The sequence below is a fragment of the Pipistrellus hanaki genome (assembly GCF_964339955.1).
Source record: "Pipistrellus hanaki genome assembly, chromosome: 15".
Lineage (NCBI taxonomy): Eukaryota > Metazoa > Chordata > Mammalia > Chiroptera > Vespertilionidae > Pipistrellus > Pipistrellus hanaki.
In genome coordinates, this window is record NC_140517.1 from 41,353,052 (window position 1) to 41,377,514 (window position 24,463).

The following is a 24,463-nucleotide window of genomic DNA, read 5'->3' on the forward strand; positions in this document are numbered from 1 at the left end:
GAAATTTGACTAACTGAAAAGAAATAAGAAATGGTGGACCTTGAAAAGGACTTCAAGTTTTCTCACTATGCAGAATGTAGTCAAACACTGCTCCAGTAAAATATTTTACCCTTTGTTCTCCCTGCATGATCTACAATAATAATCTGCTTCATGTTGATATTTACTGCTGTGTTTCTGACAATTACCTAAAAGAAAAGTTGGGTTGCTTCACTGGGCTGAAAAAAAGTTTAGATAAATCAGAAAGCAGGTCTAATTAAGCAAGTTTATTCTGAATACATAAAAGGCTAAGTTGACTCATGCATGTGTGATACATATAAAGCTCTTTCTGGCTTCACTAACTAAATCACAGTCGTTGTCGATTGTGAATTTGGTTAACACTTCTATTATAGAGAAAGGACGAATTGCAATATCAAAATATTTCTTCTAATTAATTTCCTTTCAATGTGCATGAATTGGTTTACCAGGCCACGAGTGTGAGATAATTGGAGGAGAGTGGGTCCCAGGCTACAACTGAGCTGGAAAAAATACAGGGTAGAGGAGATGGAAGGAGGAGAAGAGAGATGGATGGGGATGGTTTGAGTCCATTTGATGGCAGAAATGCTCTGCAGCTCTATTTTTTTCACATTAAAACATTATAATTTTGTATGTGGTAAGAACACCAAGTGTGAGCTCTGTGGATCTACTCTACAGCATAGTGACCATAGTTAACAACACTGTATTTTCTTCACATTTTGAAGGCCATTTTAATAGAAACAGGTACATGAGAAAGCTACAAGACATACCAGATTCATAAGAATCTCACACTTTCTCATTGCAATCATACTGACAGCTAAGGGTTAAATGGCCAAATTGGACTCAATCATACCACATTAATCTTGCATTTGCCCTGACAATATGGCTTCCCTGTTATCCCGAACACGGACCCCTTTTTACATAAAAAACTCACTGTGAAAAATATATGAAACCTGTGTGTAGGGGCCATGTCTGGAATACTGGAAAGCAAATTTAGGAATAATTCAGCTATTTTTGGTTATTGATAATTATTATCACTATGAGCTTTTGAGTCAGACTGATGAAGCTTATACTTCAGAGACTTGTTTAAAAACAACAAGTTTATAATAGAGTTTGGCCACCCTGGGCAATGTGGCTCAGTTAGTTGGAGTATTGTTCCACACACCAAAGGGTCAAGGGCTCGATTTCCAGTTAGGTCATATATGTAGGTTGTGGGTTCAATACCCAGCTGGAGCCCATACAGAAGGCAACTAATAAATGTCTCTCTCTCATATCAATGTTTCTCTCCCTCTCTCTCTCTCTCTCTCTGTCTTCCTCTCTCTCTAACATCAATAAAAACACATCCTCGCCCAAACTGGTTTGGCTCAGTGGATAGAGTGTCAGCCTCGGGACTGAAAGGTCTTGGGTTTGATTATGGTCAAGGGCATGTACCTTGGTTGTGGGCACATCCCCAGTAGGTGGTGTGCAAGAGGCAGCTGATCAATGATTCTCTCTCATCGATGTTTCTAACTCTCTGTCCCTCTCTCTCCCTCTCTATAAAAAACAAAAACAGAAACAGGCTGGTGGCAGGCGTTGCTTTTTTCTACCTGAAGGGAGACAAGCAGCTGATTTCTCTGAAATTCGGTTTCTGGATCGACAGGGGATCCAAACTCCTTTGGGGAGAAGCTGGACTGTCTGCCATCGGGTTGAAAAGTAAGGGGGACTTCTTTGCAGAGCTGCAGGCAGGAATAACTGTTTACTGTGCTGGGGCGTGGGACACAGGAACACGGTTGGAGACACGAAACAGCTGACTGGCAGCTGTCACTGTTTGCCATGCCCTAGCCCAGTGATACCCTGAGACCCTGCCCCATACAATCTATAAACCCTCCCAAGCACTAAGCAACGGCTTTTGCATATGAATGGCCATCCCTATCACACCTTAACCTAGCAAACTACAGCCCTGGTCAGATAGCACCAAAACCTCCAAACCCCAAGCAGAGGAGAAAACTGTACTTATTACTGTACCTCCTGCTGGGTGGCCTCAGACAATAGCTGACCTGCACCCCATTGGAGATCCAGAAGCCAGTGTACCAAGTGGTCAGCGTGAGACACCATATTTCAACTCCTCATATCCATAAGTGACACGTTCAAGAGGCAGACTCAATGACCACCAAAGGCCCACTGATATAAGTACTGCCCCATAAGTGTGTCTCCAATACAGCAGCTCTTCAATTATAGACACAGCGGTTCTTCAAGCCAATTAGCCTGGAGGTCAATTCCTCCCGGTGTACCAATAGCAATTAAAGCTTAACTACACCAAGACTGCACTCAGCCCATCAAGGGTTGTACAAAGAGTGTCTAGCTCAGTTGATTGGGGAGGGTGAACTATTGTCCCCTGTGGGTCACCTACCACACAAAGCCACTCCATCAACACAGGGAAGCAGCCAAAATGTGGAGACAAAAAAAACATGTCACAAATGAAACAAATGGAGGAAAGTAAACTACTGGACATAGAGTTCAAAACCACATTTATTAGGTTACTCAAGAATCTTTTAAAATCTACTGAGAAACTTGATGAGACCTCTAAGGAGCTAAGTGAGACTTTCAAGGACCTTAATGAAAATACCAAAAAAATAGAAAAGGACCAATCAGAAATTAAGCATCATTGTCTGAAATAAAGAATATACAGAAACTCAACTGTAGATCAATGTACCGCAAGAATCAAACCAAAAAATCTGAAATATGAGAAAACAAAAAAACACCCAACTAGAAGAACAAGGAGAAAAAAGAATCCAAAAATATGAAGAAAGTGTAAGGAGCCTGTGGGACAACTTTAAGCATGCCAACATCAGAATTATGGGGCTTCCAGAAGAGAGATAACAAAATTTTGAAAACCTATTGGAAGAAATAATGACAGAAAACTTTCCCTACCTGGTGAAAGAAATAATCTTAAAAGTCCAGGAAATACACAGATCTCCAAACAAAAGAAATCCAAAGAGGACCACACTAAGACACATCATAATTAAAATGCCAAGGGCAAAAGACAAAGAATCTTGAAAGCTCTAAGGGAGTACTCCTACAAATGTCAGCTGATTTCTCAACAGAAACTATGCAGGCCAGAAGGGAATGGCAAGAAATATTCAAAGTGATGAAATGCAAGTAGCTACAACTAAGATTACTCTAGCCAGCAAAGCTATCATTCAGAATTGAAGGTCAGATAAAGAGATTTGCAGACAAGAAAAAGCTAAAGGAGTTCATCACCACCAAACCAGGAATACATGAAATGCTGAAGGGTATTCTTTAAGAAGAGGAATAAGAAGAAAAGGTAAAGATAAAAATTATGAACAACAAAATGACATAAAATATATACCTACCAACAAGTGCATCTAAAAATCAAGTGAATAAAAAAATCTGATGAACAGAAAGGATTGATGAATATAATAGAATGAGGGACATAGAAAGGGAGTGAACTGCCAATTCTCAGGGGGAAACGGTGTGAGGGGTACAGGAAGAGATTGGACAAAAAACTTACACCTATGGATGAAGAGAGTGGCAGAGGGTAAGTGTATGTGATGGCATGGGGAATCAGATGGAGGGGAGCTATGGCGACACCTGTAATAATGTGAACAATAAAGACTTATTTATTTAAATAAAAACACAGAAGGTTTTTGGAAGGACTCCTGGTCTAATTACTGTATTACCCTTTTATAAGTATATATTATTATTAATTTTGAAATTCAACCAATTTCTAGTGCACTTTCTTCCACCTCAGTCTAAGCTGCTCTCCCCTTTCTTACCTCCACTTTCAGGATTGCCCACTTGTAGAATTGCACAGGCACCTGCGAAGATAAGAAAGATCCCAGTGCGCAGAGCCATAGCTGCTGGCCTTCCTGTGACTGATGAATGTCAGCCTCTGCTGCCTTCTTATATAACATGCTTCCCTCAAACCACCCCCTGCAACCAGATAAGAATCAACCCCCTCAAGGCAGTGCATGTGTGTTTCTAAGCCTGAGAGCATGAAGTTCAAGATTATCTCTCAGCTGAAATCACAGGACGTTGACTCAAGGCTTAATGTCCCTGAGTCTCAGAAGCTTAAAATGCATTTAAAATGAGGCATAGATATTTATAAAATTCCTTTATTTTAATGTTTCATGACCAGGCAAAAGGGAGAGGGAAAGAAGAAAAGGACCTCTGCTCTCACAGGGTATTCAACCCCATGGATATGTACTATACCTTGGTAGAGGCCAAGGAAGCGGGAGGTGGAGGAGGGCAGAGAGGGAAGGGGTCTCCTGCAATAATGTCAACATTAAAAAAATTTTAATTAAAAAAATACTAAAATGGCCCCGCTGGCATGGCTCACTGGTTGAACATTGACCTGTGAACCAGGAGATCACAGTTCAAATCCAGGTCAGGACATATGCCCGGGTTGCAGACTTGATCTCCACTAGGGGGCTTGCAGGAGGCAACCAATCAGTGATTCTCTCTCATCATTGATGTTTCTCTCACTCTTCCTCTCCCTTCCTCTCTGAAATCAATAAAAATATTTTAAAGACTAAAATGAATAAATAAAATAAATTTTAAAAAAGAACAAAATTTATTTGATTTCCTGACTGTAGACTCCAGATTGAGAGCCCAACCAGTTCGCCTGTCAGAGTCTCAGAGAAGTGTGAGAACACAGCTATGCAATTCTCCATTTAGGAGGAAACTGAGGCTCAGGGATCTCCTCAAGGGCACCTGGTGAGTTAAAACCACCCAGCTGCCCTACCTGGTTTTGCTCAGTGGTTAGAGTGTGGGCCCGAGGACTGAAGGGTCTCAGGTTCAATCTGGACAAGAGCACATACCTCCATTCCAGACTTGATGCCCAGCCCTGGTCGGACATATGTGGGAGGCAACCAACCCATGTGACTTTCTCACTTCAATGTTTCTCTCTCTGTCTCTCCCCCTCTCTTCCACTCTCTCTAAAAATCAATAGAAAAATATCCCTGGGTGAGGGATAACTGAGAAACATTTTTTATAACTAAATAAATGAAACCACCAGCCTTGGGAAACTTTTCAGAGTAGGAGTTTCCCTGACACATTCACCATTGACCATATTTATCTCCTCCAAAAGGCTTTCCTACCCTGGCTCAAAATTCAAGTAACACTGGAAACACAGCACATTTTCTAGACCAGAAAGTCCTAGAGCTCTAATCTACTTGTTATGAAATACTTCTCTTCCTCTGAGCCTCAGTTTCCTCACTTGCAAAATTTAGGTCACAAACCCTTTCTCTCAGGGCTTTGAGCTGGTGTTGCTGTTCTACAGATAGCAGGTGCTCTGTAAAAACCACCTCATTCTGGTTCGAATCCATGGGCCATTTGTTTACCATAGTGAACAAAGAATAAAATACTTAGGAATGGATTTAGCAAAAGAAATTTAAAAATATACTCTGCAAACTACAGCACATGGTTGAAAGGCATTAAAGAAGACCTAGCACAGCTGGCAGGCTCAGTGTTTGAACATCAACCTATGAACCAAGAGGTCACAGTTCAATTCCAGGTCAGGGCACATGCCCAGGTTGCAGGTTCCATCCTCAATAGGGGCTATGTAGGAGGCAGTTGATCAATGAATATTTCTCATCATTGATGTTTCTATTTCTCTCTCCCTCTCCTTTTCTCTCTTAAACCAATAAAAATATATTATTTCTAAAAATAAAAAGAATGAAATGCCCTGACCAGTGTGGGCATCATCCATGCACCTAAAGGTTGCTGGTTAAATTCTCAATCAGAGCACATGCCCAAGTTGCAGGTTCAGTCCTCAGTAGGGAGCTTGCAGGAGGCAGCAAATGGGTGTTTCTCTCTCTTATCAATGTTTCTCACTTTCTCTCCCTTTCTCTTCCTCTCTCTCTCAAGAAAAATCAATGAAATATATTTCTAAATGAAGCAATCATACATACAGTGGTAGAGCGTCGGTCTGTGGACTGAAAGGGCCCAGGTTCGATTCCAGTCAAGGGCATGCACATTGGTTGCAGGCACATTCCCGGTAGAGAGTGTGCAGGAGGCAGCTAGTCGATGTTTCTCTCTCATCGATGTTTCTAGCTCTCTATCTCTCTATCTCCTTCCTCTCTGTAAAAAATCAATAAAATAGCCAAAACCAGTTTGGCTCAGTTTATAGAGCGTCAGCCTGCGGACTTAAAAGTCCTGGGCATGTACCTTGATTGCGGCACATCCCCAATAGAGCATGTGCAAGAGGCAGCTGATTGATGATTCTCTCTCATTGATGTTTCTAACTCTCTATCCCTCTCTCTTCCTCTCTGTAAAAAAATAAATAAAATATATATTTTTAAATAAATCTTTATTGTTCATATTATTACAAATGTTCCTCTTTCCCCCACCCCCTCCATTGCTCTCCTCCACCAGGTTCCCACCCCACATTCTGCCCTTTCCCCACCCACCATTGTCCTCATCCATAGGTGCACAGTTTATGGTCAGTCTTTCCCACATCCCCCTCTCCCCTTTTCCTCAAGAATGGTCAGTTCACTCCCCTTCCATACCTCTGATTCTATTATATTCAACAGTTAATATTGTTCATCAGTTTTTGTTTTAATTTCCTTTGTTTTTACATTCACCTGTTGATAGTTATGTATTTATTGTTCATAATTTTTATCTTTATTTAGTTTCTCTTCCAAAAGAACCCCCTTCAGCAATTCATGTAATTCTGGTTTGGTAGTGATGAACTCCTTTAGCTTTTTTTTTTTTTTTTTTTTTTTTTTTTTTTTTTTTTAGTGAAGCTCTTTATCTGGCCTTCGATTCTGAGTGATAGCTTTGGTGGATAGATTATTTTTGGCTGTAGGTTCTTATTATTCATCATCTTGAATATTTCTTGCCATTCCCGTCTGGCCTGCATGGTTTCTGTTGAGAAATCAGCTGACAATCGTATAGGTGCTCCTTTATAGGTAACTACCTGCTTTGCCCTTGCTGCTTTTAATATTCTCTCTTTGTCTTTTGCTCTTGGAATTTTAATTATGATTTTTCTTGGTGTGGTCTTCTTTGGATATCTTTTGTTTGGAGTTCTGTGCATTTCCTGGACTTGTAAGTCTAATTCTTTCACCAGGTGGGGGAAGTTTTCTGTCACTATATCTTTCAGTATGTTTTCGATATCTTGCTCTCTCTCATCTTCTGGGACCCCCATAATTCTGATGTTGGTTCGCTTGAAGTTGTCCCAGAGGTTTCTTACATTATCTTCAGTTTTCTGGATTCTCTTGCCTTCTTGCTTCTGCGGAGGAGTGTCTTCTGGCTCTTTATGTTCCAAATCTTTGACTTGATTCTTGTGATCTTCCATTCTGTTTTTAGGACTCTGTATAATATTTTTTATTTCAGACAATGTATTCTTTGTTTTTTGTTGATCCCCTATTTCTTTTTGATCCCTTATTATTTCTAGTTGATCCCTTTTCATATCCTCATAGGTCTCATTTATTTTATTGGCCTTTTCTAGGAGATTCTTGAACAACCTTATAAGTGTGGTTTTGAACTCTATATCCAGTCGCTTTTTGTCTTCCATTTATTTCGTTTGTGATCTATTTTGTTGCCTCGGAATTTCCGAAGGTTCCCTGATGGAGCGGAGTTTCAGGGTGCAGCCTAAAGGCTTGGCTTCCGTCAGCCACGCCCTATGTGGCTTCTGAGTCTCAGTATTCCTTAGGGTCCTTCAGTACTTGTTTCAAGCACCTCTGAGAGAAAGGTGCCCTCGGTTTTCACCTGCTACCAAACAGTCTAGGCTCTCACCCAATGAGCCTGGAATTGGGATTCAGTTCAGTTGGAAGTGGAGTTGGAGGTGGCATTCAGAGCATTCTGGAGCTTTTGTCTCCTTTCCACCAGGGCAATCCCATGGCACAGCCAACCATCCCTTCTCTGTGTACAATGTCTGCGCCTCTGGGACCTCCTTTCACCACTCCCCTGGGGTTCTGCCTTACAGCCCAGCTCCCTCTGTTTGAGCCTGGGTCCCCGAGGTCTGGCCAAAACTGGGGTTCAGAGGAGTCAGAACTGGGGCCCAACACAGCCCAGAGCCTTTGTCTCTTTCCCACCAGGGGAATCTGGCAGCAGAGTCAACAGTCCTTCCTCTGTGCACAATGTGCACACCTCCTGGACTGCCTTTCCCTGCTCCCCTGGGATTCTGCTTCACAGCCCCGGCTCCCTCTGTTTAACCCTGGGTCCCCAGGGTCTGGCCTTGAACTGGGGTTCTGCGCTGTTGGGGTTCAGCACAGTCGAAGCTTTTATCTCCTTCCCCCTAGGGAATGCCAGCTAGGCACTCTGCCTCCCCCTCCTCTCCAGCTCCGTCCTCTCCACGTGTGCCGCGTGTCTCCGTACCTTAGGCTTTTACAGCTCCTCTGCTCTTTCTTCTAGTTTTTTCCTTGCTTCTTGTTGTAGAATTTCCACTCAGTCGACTTTCCTGTAGTTCTGGGTAATGTCCATTTTATATTTTAGTTGTATGTTATTGAATTTGTTGTGTGCAGCTGCGGCTAGGTGTTTACCTATGCAGCCATCTTGGATTCTCTCTGGTTGGACCAATAATATATATATATATTTAAAATTAATAAAATATATATATTTAAAAATAATTATAATTATAACATCTTTTGTGTTTCACCATTAATTAGGATGTTGGATGTTGATTTGGAAAAGATATTTCTTAGCCAGTTAAAGAACTATTTTGTTTCTGTTTTGAGGATATTTATTAATAATGGGGAGTTATTTAAAATTTATCAATATAAAATTTATCAATATAGTATTTTATTTTATTATTATTTTCATTTTTTAAAATAAATCTTCATTGTTCAGATTATTACAGGTGTTCCTCTTTTTGCCCCCATAGCTCCCCTCCACCTGATTCCCCACCTTACCCTATGCCTTTACCCCCCATTACTGTCGTCAAACATAGGTGTAAGATTTTTGTCCACTTTCCACACCCCTCAGTACCCTTCCCCCTGAGAATTGTTAGTCTACTCCCTTTCTATGTCCCTGATTCCATTATATTCACCAGTCCATTCTGTTCTTCAGACTTTTTATTCACTTGATTTTTAGATTCACTTGTTGGTAGGTATGTATTTGATGTCTTTTTATTGCTCATAATTTTTATCTTTACCTTTTTCTTCTTCTTCCTCTTCTTAAAGAATACCCTTCAGCATTCTTGGTGTTCATCAGTTTGAATATTTTTTGTCACTCCCTTCTGGCCTGCATAGTTTCTGTTGAGAAAGCAGCTGACATTCATATGGGTACTCCCTTGTAGATAATTAACTATTTTTCTCTTGCCACTTCCAAGATTCTCTCTTTGTCTTTTGCCCTTAGCATTTTAATTATGATGTGTCTTGGTATGATCCTCTTTGGATGCCTCCTATTTGGGGTTCTGCATGCTTCCTGGACTTTTTTTTTTAATCAATCTTTATTGTTCATATTATTACAAAAGTTCCTCATTTTTTTCCCCCTCTGAGAGGGCAGGGTGGGGTGAGAGGGCAGTGGGATTGAGATTGCAGGGCGAGGTGAGAGGGCAGGGAGGGGCAGGACCAGCTGCTGGTAACTGGACCCTAGCCCTAACCCAACCACTCAGGTCAGCCAAGGTAGTGGCACCACCCTCCCTATAAAACCCATTGATATGTTAAATTCTTTCTCTCTCCCGCCATGCCCTCGCCTGTGTAAGAGGGACCAAGCTCGGACTAGTCCTAAATAAATACAGGCTTTCTGCAATTGCATGGGATTCGGCTCCCTGGTAGTCTTTGGGGTTTATGACACTTGGGCTCTACATATGGGGCCTTGTGCGGAATCTCCAAGACTCTGAGGGACACTGAATCCGGAGAGCCTGTCTGGCCATCGTAGAAGTGTGTGAAGGGATCCCTGTGGGAAGTGCCCGAAAGGTCTAGCAGACGCGCTATTGAAGGCCACAGGCCGGAGAGATCAAATGACTTTTTGATCCTCCTTTAGGAAGGAAATAGAATTCCCTCTCAGGACGAAGTAGTTGGCGTGAGGCCGTCACTTAGTTTTAGGTGCTGCTTCCACGGAGTTGGAAGGCTGTTCTTGGGGGCCCCCCATCTGTTCCTGTGTTCTTTGTTTGTTTGTTTGTTTGTATGTTTGTATAAGTAAGGGAAAGGTTTCAGTTTGCTCTTGTTTGTAAATTTGCTATAAAAACTTAAATCTGAATGTATTGAATTGTTATAATACTGAAAATATTGATGTGGGGAGTTCTTCTCCTGGCGGCTATTGTGATTTTATGTGTTATTTTATGGACTCACTGTATGGATGTTATGGGACAGACTCAGATTACTCCTTTGAGCATTGTGATTAATCATTTCCAGGAAGTAGAGGAAAGAACTAACAATTTTAGTATGGAGGTCTGGAAGAACAAATGGCATACTTGTTCAAGTGAGTGGCCAGCTTTCAATATCGGATGGCCACCAGAGGGAACATTCGATCTCCATACCATTCGCCGGGTTAGGAGTGTTGTCTCTCAGCCCAAGACAGGTTACCCCGATCAGCTCCCATGCATTATAATGTGCCAGGACCTTGTGGAGAACCCACCCTTTTGGCTTAACCCCTTCGTGGCTCCGCGCCCCTCTGACCCAGAACCTATTTTTGCCTTACAGGGAACGGAGAGGACGGAGGAGAAGAAAATCACCATGCCATCAGCTGCCCCCTACTCTGTCTTACAGGGGGGAACTGAAGAAGAATTAATTTTTCCTCCCCCGTATCAGTTCCCCAGGGTGCCTGAGGAGGGACCTGACCCTCCCCCATTAAGGGAAGCAAACCCCATGAGGAGAGCGGGAAGCCCGCGGAATACCAGACAAAGAGCCCAGAAGGAACCATTCGCCTTCGGAGCCAACTCCACTGTTAAGACTTTACCCCTGTGAGCCACTGGTCCCCCAGAAGAGAGGGGTGATCAGCCCCATCACTACTGCCTTTCGCCACTAGCAACCTCTATAATTGGAAAGCTCAAAATCCTGAGTTTTCTGAGAAGCCAGCGGGACTTATTAATCTGTTGGATCCTATCATTTTTACCCATCAGCCAACCTGGGATGACTGCCCGCAGCTCTTGCAGGTCCTGTTCACCACCAAGGAGAGCGAGAGGATTCTTAATGAGGCCCAGAAGCTGGTTCCAGGCGTGGATGGGAATCCTACCACCAACCAGGCTCAGATAGATACTTCTTTTCCTCTGACTAGGCCTGAATGGGATTTCAACACAGGAGAAGGGTCTACCGCCAGGATCTCATGGGGGGTCTCCGGGTGGCTTCAAGAAAGCCGACTAATCTGGCTAAGGTAGGCAGCGTACAGCAGGAGAAAGATGAATCTCCAGCAGCCTTTTTACAGCGGATCATGGAGGCATTCTGCACCTATATCCCCATGGATCCAGAGGCCCCTGAGAATAAGGCAGCTGTTATTGTAGCCTTTATAAACCAGTCTGCTGCAGATATTAGGAGAAAATTGTAAAGAATAGATAGACTGGGAGAGAAGAGTATGCAGGACTTGTTGGTGGTGGCTGAAAAGGTGTACAATAACCAGGAGCCCCCTGAAGATAAACAGTCTCGCAGGTAGACCCGAGACCTGGCTAGGATCCTCTGGGCCACCACCACGGACTCCCCTGAGAAATGGTACCTCCGCCTTCGACAGCTTGCAAACGATTGAAAGAACTGTAAGGAGACCTCCGGGGAAGGGAAGTGGAAACTGCAGAAGGATCAATGTTCATCCTGCAAGAAGATAGGGCATTGGGCTCAAGAATGTCCTAAGAGAGGCAGTGGGAAGGGGAGCAAGACAGACTGAATAAAGGTCTTGGGGCTTGGGTCTCCTAAGTGATTAGGGGAGTCAGGGTTCAGACCCCCTCCCCGAGCCCAGGGTAACTCTTAAAGTGGAGGGGACCCCTGTTGACTTCCTTGTTGACACCGGAGCATAGCATTTGGTCCTCTGCACTCCACAAGGAAAACTAACTAGCAAAAAGTCCTGGGTGCAAGTGGCAACTGGTATGAACCAGTATTCATGGACTATCCAAAGAATAGTGGACTTAGGAATGGGTCGGGTAACTCACTACTTCATGGTAATACAGGAATGCCCCTACCCACTGTTAGGACGGGACTTACTGAACAAGATTGGAGCTCAGATAACTTTCAGACAAGGAGGGCCTCAGGTCACCGATGGCGAGGGCCACCCCATCCACGTTCTGACTCTCAGGCTAGAGGATGAGTACCGCCTCCACCAGGAGGTGCTCCCAAGGGGGGATAACATGTATTGATGGCTATGAGAATTCCCCACAGCCTGGGCAGAGACAGAAGGGGTAGGACTAGCTGCTCACAGGACCCCAGTCCTGGTGGAGCTAAAGCCAGGAGAAAGTCCAGTAAGGATCAAACAGTACCCCATGTCTCAGGAAGCCTGGGAGGGAATTCAGCTACACATCCAGAGACTGCGGAGTCTAGGGGTGCTGGTTCCCTGCCAATCTGCCTGGAACACCCCCCTACTGCCAGTCAAGAAGCCTCACACAAATGACTACTGACCAGTGCAAGACCTGCAGGAAGTAAATAAAAGAGTCATGGACATACACCCAACTGTCCCCAATCCATACACTCTCTTGAGCTCCCTGGTGCCCACCAGAATCTGGTATACTGTATTAGATTTAAAGGACGCCTTCTTCAGTCTGCCGCTAGCACCCAGAAGCCAACCCTTGTTTGCCTTCGAGTGGCATGATCCAGAGGAGGGCTACAGAGGACAACTCACCTGGACGCGACTGCCTCAGGGGTTCAAGAATTCGCCCACCATCTTTAATGAGGTGCTACATGAGGACCTGGGTGAGTACAGAAGAGACCACCCTGGCCTCACCCTCCTATAATATGTCGATGACATCCTGATTGCTGCTGACACAGCCAAGGACTGTGAACAAGGAACCCAGGATCTGCTGGTCACCCTGGGGGTCTTGGGGTATTGGGCATCTGCAAAGAAGGCACAGATATGCAGAGAGAGGGTAAGTTATCTGGGGTACATCTTGGAGGGCAGACAGTGGCGGTTGTCAGATGCCAGAAAAGAAACTGTCCTAAAGATCCCCACACTCACTGCCGGAACCTGCTGGCAACGAACAGCACCTGATTGAGGGGGTGAGGATGAGAAAAAAGAAAGACAAGTAAAGATGGGGTCGAAAGAACTGAGACTGAAGTCTGCAGTCCTGAGTTTATTTCTTAGCTCGTTGTTATACAGCAAAAGCAGGTAGGTATAAGATACAGGTCAGCAGATAAATATCTGCTGACCTTTAGGCGACGTATTTACCCATCACCACATCTTTGTTTCTGTACGTAAGCAGAGAATTGTTTCCTAATCTATATGCAAGCAGCAGGTTAAACAGTATATGCTATTCTTTACAAAGGTCAGTAGTATTTTTACATTAACAAGCTGTAAAACAAGATGAACAGCACGTTCTCATGAGAGCTATGACTTTTGTACTACCAGAGCTGTGTCCACCAAGAGACCCCTGCTTTCAGGGCAGCTCCGAGTAAAAAGTCCACTGTTTTCAGGGCAGCTCCCAACAACCCACCTCTCGAAGAGAAGTGAGAGAATTCTTAGGGTCAGCCGGCTACTGTCATCTCTGGATTCTGGGTTTTGCTGAGATCGCCAGGCCCCTGTATGAAGCTACCAGAGAGGGGAAGACGTTTGAATGGACAGAGAAAGAGGAAGCTGCCTTTAATCAGTTGAAACAGGCCCTCCTACATGCCCCAGCTCTGGGACTGCCAGACATTACAAAGCCCTTTCACCTCTTTGTAGATGAGAGCAAAGGGGTAGCGAAGGGGGTTTTAACTCAAGCCTTGGGCCCCTGGAGCCGTCCAGTAGCTTACTTGTCTAAGACAGTGTTTCCCAACCTTCTCTCATGATGAGAATCACCTGGTGCAGTTGTTAAAACACAGATTCCTGAATCCCAACTAAGAAGTGCTAAACTAGGATTTTTGGGAACATATAGGTAAAATTGTATACTTAACTAGTGCTCTAAGACAGATGTTATATACAGAGCACTAAGTTAGGTATGCAATTTTACCTATATGTTCTCAAAAATTCTAGTTTAGCACTTCTTAGTTGGGATTCAGGAATCTGTGTTTTAACAACTCCACCAGGTGATTCTCATCATGAGAGAAGGTTGGGAAAAACTGGTCTAAGAAACTAGACCCAGTGGCTGCTGGCTGGCCACCATTCTTGAGGATTATTGCGGCAACAGCACTCCTAGTGAATGATGCTGACAAGCTAACTCTAGGGCAAGAAATCTGGACTACAACCCCCCATGCCGTTGAGGGAGTAATAAAACAGCCACCTGATAGGTGGATGAGTAATGCACGCATGACTCACTGCCAGTGCCTCCTCCTAAACCCTCCCAGAGTGCGGTTCCACTCCAGTGCAGCCCTCAACCCCCCAACACTCATGCCTGACCCCGACCTAGACGCCCCGCTACATGACTGCACCGAGATCTTAGAACAGGTGCATGGACTCCGGAAGGACCTGACGGACCAGCCCCTCTCAGATGCAGAGGCCACATGGTTCACCAATGGGAGCAGCTTCATGAGAAATGGGCACAGGTATGCGGCCATGGCAGTAGTAACTGAGACTGACACCTTATGGGCAGAGGCTCTGCCATCTGGAACTTCAGCCCAGCGTGCAGAACTCATTGCTCTGACAAAGGCGTTGACACTAGGGGTCGGGAAACAACTCGATGTCTTTACAGATAGCCGATACACATTTGCCACAGCTCACATCCATGGGACAATCAATCAGGAGAGAGGGCTGTTGACTGCAGAAGGAAAGACTATAAAAAATAAACAAGAAATATTCGACTTGCTAGCTGCCTTATGGCTACCAGCCAAGTTAGCCACTTCCCAAGACACCAGAAAGCCAACAATCCTGTAGCCATGGGCAACCAGAAGGCTGATCAGGTGGCCAAAGAAGTAGCCCTCACTGCAGTCCCTGCACTGGCCCTGCAATTGATAGACCCAGGGAACCCAGTTCTGCCGGATCAGCCCGGATACTCCCAGAAAGAATTACAGCGAATCAAAAGCCACCCCATGAACAAGGAAGTCAGAGGCTGGTGGTATGCTCCAGACGGGAAGCTCCTGCTACTAGATCACCTTGGGATCCCGATGTTGAAACACACACCAATCTACTCACTTAGGGTCCCGAAAACTAAAGGATTTGGTCCAGCATGCTAAGATCAAAATTCACCAACTGGCCTCCAGAATAGATCAAATTGTATCAGCCTGTAAAACTTGCCAGCTTACAAATGCAAGGGGCGGGTCAAGTGGAAAAGGAACCCGGCTCAGAGGAACAAAGCCTGGGGTGCACTGGGAGATTGACTTCACTGAGGTAAGGCCTAGAAAGTATGGCTATAAATATCTTCTAGTTTTTGTAGACACCTTTTCTGGATGTGTAGAAGCATACCCAACTAAGCATGAAACAGCCCAGAAGGTCACCAAGAAGCTACTGGAGGACATTCTACCCAGGTACGGTTTCCCAGCTATGATAGGATCTGACAACAGCCCGGCTTTCATCTCACAGGTAACACAGGCAGTAGCCAAGGCTACAGGGGCAAATTGGAAATTACATTGTGTGTATAGGCCCCTGAGCTCAGGGCAGGTAGAAAGAATGAATAGAACATTAAAGGAGACCCTTTCTAAACTAACCACGGAGACTGGCGGGGACTGGGTGGCTCTCCTTCCCTATGCTCTTTACCGGGTGAGGAATTCACCCTACACTCGGCTTCACTCCTTATGAAATTATGTTTGGTAAGCCCCGCCTATCATCCCAATCTTAAGGCAGAACTGCTAACTAAATTTGAAAACCAAGAAATATCTTTTTCTTTAAGAGGGCTCCAGAGGGCGCATGAGGACATTTGGCCACACCTACAGGCCATCTATGAGGCTGGCCCAATCCTGACGCCCCACCAGTACCGGCCGGGAGACTGGGTCTTTGTCAAAAGGCACCGCTGGGAGACTCTTGAACCACGTTGGAAAGGACCATACATCGTGGTGCTGAGGACGCCCACCGCCCTCAAAGAGGACAGCATTGGGACCTGGGTCCACCACACCCATGTTTGGCCAGCTGATTCCTCTGCAGTCTGGGAGGACTTCGCCAACCGAAGGAACATCGACCAAGACCGAGACAACCCCCTCCAGCTCAAGTTACGTCGTTCTCAACCTGCCTGATACTGGAAATTTTGTTTGTGGCCACTCTGGCTGCAGGAGTCCCCACACCCCATACACTGGTTCTGGAGGAAAGACTCACTTGTGCCCTGGACACTCCTGACCCTGCCGTGTAGTCTTGTGTCTCCACTGGACACATCTCTTGGACTCCCCCAAAATGTCAGATCAGGGCACCAGGAAGGAGGAACTTTATACACCATTCAGAAGTGCAAACAGTCCCATGATTGGGCCCCTTAAGTCTCAAGACAAGGGGGGAATGAGAGGGCAGGGTGGGGTGGGGCCAGCTCTTGACTCCATTTTGTAACTGGACCCTAGCCCTAACCCAACCAATCAGGTCAGCCAAGGTAGTGACACCCCTCCACCCCCCATAAAACCCATTGATATGTTCAATTTTCTCTCTCTCTCGCCATGCCGGCTGTTGTCAGGATAAGTCGGACCGAGCACAGACTAGTCCGAAATAAATACAGGCTTTCTGCAATTGCATTGGATTCAGCTCCCTGGTAGTCTTTGGGGTTTATGACACTTAGGCACAACATCAGAAAGAGATTAACCTTGGGTGGAACTGACTGGAAGGAGACACAAGGAAACCTGAGATGACTAGAATGCTCTATATCCAGTGGCTTCATAGACATACGCATTCATAAAGTCATCGAGTTGCACTCTAAGTTGTAAGTGCTGTGCTCTAAGTTATACACAATAAAAAGTTAAACTTTTGCCAGCCGGTGTGGCTCAGGGGTTGAAAATTAACCTATTAAACCAGAGTCCCTGGTCCGGGTCACATGCCTGGTTTGCAAGCTGGATCCCCAGTTGGGGGTCTGCAGGAGCAGCTGATGAATGATTCTCATCTTTGATGTTTCCATCTCTTTCCCTCTCCTGTCCTCTTTCTGAAATCAATAAAAATATATTTTTTTAAAAGTTAAAATTTTGAAAATTTTAAATAAAGGAGAATAAATGACTAGTATGTCAGTATTTTCAAAATACGAAATACCACAATGCAAGACTGGCAAGTGGAACTCACACATGGAGAACCTGGACCAGGTTCTCAGATTCCCTCTCTCGCCACAAGGTGGCTCCCTCCCCTTCCTCAAGTCTCTGACCAAGTCCTCTGGGAAAACGAGCTGGAGATGGCATTGCAGCTGAGAAGAATCACTGCAGGTGGAGGATTGCGTGCACCGGGAACCACGAGCGTGGGCCCAGCGTGAGAATGCTGTGAATGACTCCGGCCCCAGGAGAGCATGACCCTCTGGAGCTCCCTCATTTCCTGGCAGTGACATCAGGAGTGTTCCTCATCTTCTCGGTGCCTCGGTGTCCTCATTTGTGAGGTGGCAGTACCAGTAGTGTAGTCCTCAGGGTGTGGTTGCTGCTGGTGGTGCTGCTGTAGTTACTGAGAGATGACTCGATCCTCATGAAGCTCTTTTTTTAAAATATATATTTTATTGGGGTTTTTTTTGTATTTGTTTTTTACAGAGAGGAAGGGTAAGGGAGAGTTAGAAACATCAATCAGCTGCCTCCTGCACACCCCCCACTGGGGATGTGCCCACAACCAAGGTACATGCCCTTGACTGGAATCAAACCTGGGACCCTTGTGTCTGCAGGCCGATGCTCTATCCATTGAGCCAAACCACTTAGGGCTCATGAAGCCCTTAGAACATCACCTGGCACAGGAGAGAGCACAAGCCTGGCCTGTGTAGCTCAGTGGTTGGATGTTGAGCCATGTGCACCAAGTGGTAGCCAATTTGATTTCTATCTGGGAACATCCCCAGGTTTGGGGCTCAATGCCTACCAGGGGGCATTCAAAAGGCAGCCCATAGAAGCTGATGTTTCTCTCATCAATGTTTCCATCTCTCTCTTTCTCCCTTCCTCTCTGTCTAAAATCAATAAAAATGAAGAAAAAGAAAAAGGGGGAGGAGGAGGTACCAAAAATGTGCCCCTCAGTGTGAGAGATAGAATACTGTCCCCCCAAAATTTTCATATCTTAAAACCCAGGACCTGTGATTATGTTACCTTACATGGTAAAATAGACCTCAAAAGTGCGATTAATTTAAGGATATTGAGATGAAGAGATCACCCCGGATTATCAGGAAAGGTCTAATGTAATCACCTGGGTCCTTACAAGGGGGAGGCAGGAGAATCAAAGTCAAAGAAGGTGATGTGACAGTGGAAGCAGATCAGAGTGATGTGACTAGGAGCCAAGGAATGCAGGAAGCCTCTGGAAACTGGGAAAGGCTAGAAGCACGTTCTCTCCTGAGCCTCTGTAAAGCACACAGCCTTTTATGTTAGCCCTGTAAGGCCTACTTAAGATTTTTGACCTCCAGAACTGGAAGATAATGAAACTGTGTTCCTTCAAGCCACTAAGTTTGGGGTAATTTGTTACAGCAGCCATTGGAAACTAATACACTCAACTTCAAGCAATGTCTGGGTAACTTTGTGGTGTTTATAGTTGCACATCATCATTTGTTTTACTTCTTTAAAAGGCAATACCACCTCATGGTTCAAAATTCAGTAAGTATGTTGTGGGGTCGAACCCTGGGTTCAAAATAAGACCCAGGAGGAGGCTGATGATTGATTAAAAACAGCAGGCAAGGATTTATTGAAAAACTAGCCAGGACGGCGGGAGAGCACCACAGGCAGGTGGACTGCACACGACTGACTGTATTGTTCCAGGTGTAGGCAGTCATTTTAAAGGTCCAAACCACAGGAATTTTCCTTTGCTCTAAATTCTAAAGGCTGGGAACATTGGAATGTGGCCCTATCTTGAGATAGCCAATAATACAGAAGCAGAACTCAGTGGTTAATCTCTAAAGGTTATCTACAGTTGCTATCCCTGAAGCTACTGAGTCAGTGGCAATCAATCTCCTGTATTTCTGGTCCCAGGCACAGGAAAATTGCCTTAGCCTCCAGGTCTCCACCTGAAGGCTGAGGTAACTACCCTATGTTTAAGCAGGTGCAGAAGCCAAAATAGCAGGGTTAAAATTCAAACAGCAGTTTTTAGCCAAGTATGGTTGCTACCATATTTCAGTCCCCTCAACCAGGAGTTCGACCAGCAGGCAGGCCAGCCAACCGCCCATGTCCCCTCCCCCTGGCCAGGCTGGCCGGACCCCACCCATGCATGAATTCATGCACTGGACCTGAATATATATGCTGAGTGGCCAGATTATTATGTGTTCAGATTATTATAATAATCTGGCCACTCAGTGTATATAATGGGTTAGTTACAGGTTAGTGTTACCAAAAAGTCATGTAGGGCAGTATAGCAGTGTTCACCGGGGTATCTCTTACAAGGCCTGAGACGTGTTTACACAGAAGGCCTGGGACGACATCACCAGAGAGTATCACGTGAGCCCTAAGCTGGAGGATGCAAGGAAGCCATGACCAGAGCTGATGCCTCTCCATTGCTTAGAGCTGCCCTTGCACACGGAGGGCATTGCACCAGCGGGGTGACAGCCTGTTGGGCACCTGGGAGCTGGCACTCCAGGCACAGGGGGGCTGGGCACTCCAGGCAGAGGCTCTGAGGAAGGAGCGGACTCTGTGGCTAAGACCACAGGAGGCCAGCACTGCTGGGATGGATAGGCAAAAGGCGGTGTGCCACGGGGAGGGCCAGACAGACAGCCGGGCTGGACACATAGGGACGTGTGGGCCACGTGAGGGTGCGGGCCTCCCCTCAGTGAGATGGGGAGCTCCCAGAGTGCTCTGGGGTTCATTGTCAGTGGTAACAGCCTCATTTGCCTCCAGGCCCTCCTTTGGAAAAAGATGTGGCTCTCTCTCTCTCTCTCTCTCTCTCTCCCCTTTCCTTCTGTGACTGCAGTCCTGCCGTGTCGTCCCCCACCCCCACCCCCTCCCAAGCCTTGTGGTATTTCTTAAAGAACATTTGATCAGATTTTATATATATATATATATATATATATATATATATATATATATATATAAGCACGTGGCACTTACAGGAAATGGTAGTTTTCAGATCTGGGGAATTGCAGAACTGAGTTTACTTTGTTCTGACTTGATAACTTAGTTTAAACTTGAGACTGTGATACAAGTAGGCTTTCAAACAAGTTCTCTCAGTGCAAAGGAGTTCCTAAAAAGTCAATGATAGCCTCACTAGGAAAGAAGAAAAGGAAAGGCATTGGTTTGGAAAGTATGTGAAACTCAAAGGCTAACGCAGGCCAAATAAGGTGTAAGTGTATGTGGGCCACAAAGAACCAAAAGCTTCAATTTCCATAGAAACGTGGGTTTATTTTGATAGAGACATGCTGAGTACAAAGGGCTGAAGTAAATGAGCCATCGTTAACATAAAATAATAGAAGATTTGGCATCACTTCCAATGGGAAGTGGGTTATGCTTTCAGTTATAAAAACATGTACTTTCTGGGAATGAGAAAAATACAATTATTTGGTTAGACTAGTACAAGTTTTTAAAGCTGAAATAAATTAGGAAACAAAAAAAAATAATAGAACATTTTAATGAAAATTAAGATTTTTTTCTTGAGCATTAACTTACCAGACACTGAATAGCTGCACAAATTAATGAGCGAATAAACCTATTTCTCTTGTTCCCCAAAAGCGAAATATTTCCTGTTGCATGCACCAAACAAGTCAGTATAAGACTAACGATGTAGCAATCAGCTGCTAAAACATTCGCTGCTGGTATTAGTGGAGAGAAATGGTGCACCTGCACGTAAGGTGCATAAGGAAAATGAATACAACAGGATTATAGTCGTCAGTCATGGGCGAACACTATGGCTCATTATTAATAATTAGAGGTCTGGAGCACGAATTTGTGCACCAGTGGGGTCCCTTGGCTTGGCCTGTGAGATCAGGCCGAAACCGGTTCTCCGACATCCCCTGAGGAGTCCCGGATTGTGAGAGGGCACAGGTCAGGCTGAGGGGCCCCTCCAGTGCACTATTGGGGCCAGGGAGGGATGTGGGAATTTGCAAGCCAGAGAAGGACCACTGGAGGGCTCCATGGTGTGTCTGGCCCATCTCACTCAGTCCTGATGGGCCAGATCCCAGCAGCAAGCTAACCTACCATTCAGAGCATCTGTCCACTCTTGAGCAGTGCATGTCATAGCAAGCAGTTGATCAACCTTAGCATATCATTAACATACTAAAGGCCCAGTGCATGAGATTCATGCACTGAGCCAGGGGTGGGGGGAGGGTGTCCCTCAGCCCAGCCTGCACCCTCTCCAATCTGGGACCCCTCAAGGGATGTCTGACTGCTGGTTTAGGCCCTATCCTGATGGGACATCCCTTTCACAATCAGGACTGCTGGCTTCTAACTGCTCACCTGCCTTCCTGATTGCTCCTAACTGCTTCTGCCTACCAGCCTGATCACCACCTAACCACTCCCAGGCAAGCCTGATTGATGTCTAACTGCTCCCCTGCCATCCTGTTTGCCCCCAACTTCCCTCCTCTGCTGTCCTCCTAACTGCCCTCTGCTGCAGGGTTGATCGCCTGCAACTGCCCTTCCTTGCAGGCCTGGTCCCTCTCAACTGCCCTCCCTTGCAGGCCTGGTGCCTCCCAACTACCCTCCCATGCTGGCCATCTTGTGGTGGCCATCTTGTGTCCACCTGGGGCTGGCCATCTTTGACCACAAGGGGCAGCTATTGTGTGTTGAAATGATGGTCAATGTGCATATTGCAGCAGGACGCAGCTGATCAATGTTTTTCTCTCATCAATGTTTCTAATTCTCTATCCCTCTCCCTTCCTCTCTGTAAAAAATCAATAAAAATTTTTTTAAATTAAGCCAAGGAATTTTTATTAAAATGTTCCTTACAGCCCTAGCCATCATGGCTCAGTGGATAGAGTGTTGGCCTGTGCACTGAAGGGTCACAGGTTTGATTTTGATCAAGGACATATGCCTGCATTGTGGGGTATGTGCAGGAGGCAGCTGATAGATGATTCTCTCTCATCATTGATGTTTCTATCTCTCTCTCTCTCTTCCTAGCTCTCTGAAATCAATAAAAAAATATATATTTCTTAAATGTTCCTTGTATACTGTTATATTGGCTGGACTGCAAAAATATTCATTATGGGCCACATGCCTCGAGTTTGGCATGCTTGGTTTAGAAGAAACATGAAATTCTAGAAAAAGGTAATTTTTAAATATATGTATATTCTATTGATTTTTTTATAGAGAGAAAGGGAGAGGGATAGAGAGTTAGAAACATTAATGAGAGAGAAACATCCATCAGCTGCCTCCTTCACACCCCCTACTGGGGATGTGCCCACAACCAAGGTACAGGCGCTTGACCAGAATCAAACCTAGGACCCGACTCTCTCTCCACTGAGCCAAACCGGTTAGGGTGAAAAAGGTAATTTAAACACTAGAGGAAAATGGTTAAGAGCCTGAGCCAGTCTGCCCAGGATTCACATCCTGACGTACAGCTCACCCGCTGAAGGGCCGGGGGCAAGTTACCTCCTCTCTCTTGTTCCACTCATTGGAAAGGGCATTGCCAGCAGGATCCGAGGGGGCACAGAAGGTTTGCCCTAATACATGCATAAACAATCGCATCATGTTTTTTCCACAATTGGGTACTTCTGTCATACATTCCCTACCCCAAATCCCTGGAATATAGAAAGTAGCAATATTTGAAGATGGCTTACAATTTTAATTCATTTTTCAATTACAGTTGGCATACAATGTGATATTACACTCAGGTGTACAACATAGTGGTTAGATGTAACTTGTTTAGATAGCTTAGAGGTGATCCCCCTGACAAGTATAGTCCACATCTGACACCATACATAATTATTACAATATTATTAACTATATTCCCTAGGTTGTATTCCCTGTTGCATCCCCATGACTGTTTTTTGTTTGTTTATTTATTTCTTCAGAGGGGCTGGGAGAGCATCACTGTTGCAGAACCACAATTGTTCTTATAACTGGCAATGTCTACATCTTAATCCCTTCAGCTTTTCCACCAAGCCTCCCAAACTGCAGGATTCAGTTGAAGATTGCACCCTCAAAGCCAAATAGTGGTACTGTACTCCACAGGGCCCATGGTAACTCAGCTGGCAATGTTCCCACAGGCCACCAGGGGGCGCTTTCAAAACACCGCCAGACTTGGTGGCTGAAAACCTGGTCAGTGGCTGCCAGTTACTCTTATGATTAACAGATAAGATGCCTTTTGGGTTCAAATCCTGGGTCCTCCATTCCGAACTCGGAGCTAGTGACATCACCTCTCCAAACCTCTGTATCTAAGTCATCAGGTGGACCAAGGAGACTGTTTCCTATAAAGCGCTTGGAACAGGGTCGCTTTTAGGGCGTCCTCAGTATCTAGTAGGGGCAGCAGCATGCAGGGCCTCAGCAGGAAACAGATGGAAAATCCAAGCTGAGTGGCAGGGGAGAGTTTGATAATAAAGAGACTCTTTACAGGGCAGAGGCAGGGAGGTGGGGCAGCCCCAGGGCTGGGAAGAAGGGAGCTTCTGTCATCCCCAGGCCTGAGTGACAGTCTTTACCCAGGTGTGCGTGGCGAGTACCTCCTGACTGGGAGGGTAGTCTTGGGTGGGAGGACAGCCCCACATCATGGAGGGATCTAGGTCAGAAAGACCCCTCCTTCCAGTCTCTCACCAGTGTCCCCACGGACCGACCAAACAGGAAGCAAGAGGTCAAGAAAGGCCAGTGTAGCCGAAACCGTTTTGGCTCAGGTGCGATTCCGATCAGGGGCATGTACCTTGGTTGTGGGCACATCCCTGGCTGGGGGTGTGCAGGAGACAGCTGACCGATGATCCGGACTCTTGTTAACGTCACACGTGGGGATTGTGTGGAGAGGGAAATGTGCCGGTGACGGCATATTACTTTGAAACGACGGACAGAGCGAGGGATGGGAAGATGTGTGGGTAGGTGATGAAGCAATTAGAGTCGACTGGTAATTGTGGAATCCAGGGGATGGGTACACCTGTGCCCACTGTAAAATCACTTCAACGTTCCTGTATGTCTGCCATTTTTCATGAACTGTATTTAGGAAAATATAAAATGTTGGCGAGGGCGTGGAGTCAGCACAGATATTTGGGTGACCTGGTTCGAGGGACTGAGAAAACAGAATTTCTCTGGGACTTTCCACAGAAACCACTGGCACTTCCCTGCCGCTCGGGCAGGAATGCTGCCGGGGCCCAGAGCCCAGGCCCCACTCCAGGGAAAGTCGGCCTTTCTGTAGAAAACGGGGAAGGCAGAGGCGGAGGCCGCAGCCTCTGGTGCAAAACCCTGCAGCGGAGACATCTGCTGCGCATCCGAGCTCCTCTATTATTCAGTCACCAGACTTTTACTGACATCCTCTTCTGCGTCTTGCCCTACCG

At 45.6% G+C, this 24,463-nt stretch overlaps 2 long non-coding RNA genes across 2 annotated transcripts in view; one reads left to right on the top strand and one right to left on the bottom strand.

Moving 5' to 3' along the window:
* Window positions 1-3,978, bottom strand: part of LOC311609980 — a 106,356-nt gene extending 102,378 nt beyond the window's left edge. Inside the window, exon 1 of the long non-coding RNA XR_014792875.1 lies at window positions 3,789-3,978. This is a non-coding gene — a long non-coding RNA (uncharacterized lncRNA). The remainder of the gene's footprint in view (window positions 1-3,788) is intronic.
* Window positions 1-24,463, top strand: part of LOC311609981 — a 530,187-nt gene that overhangs the window by 37,089 nt on the left and 468,635 nt on the right. The window lies entirely within an intron of this gene.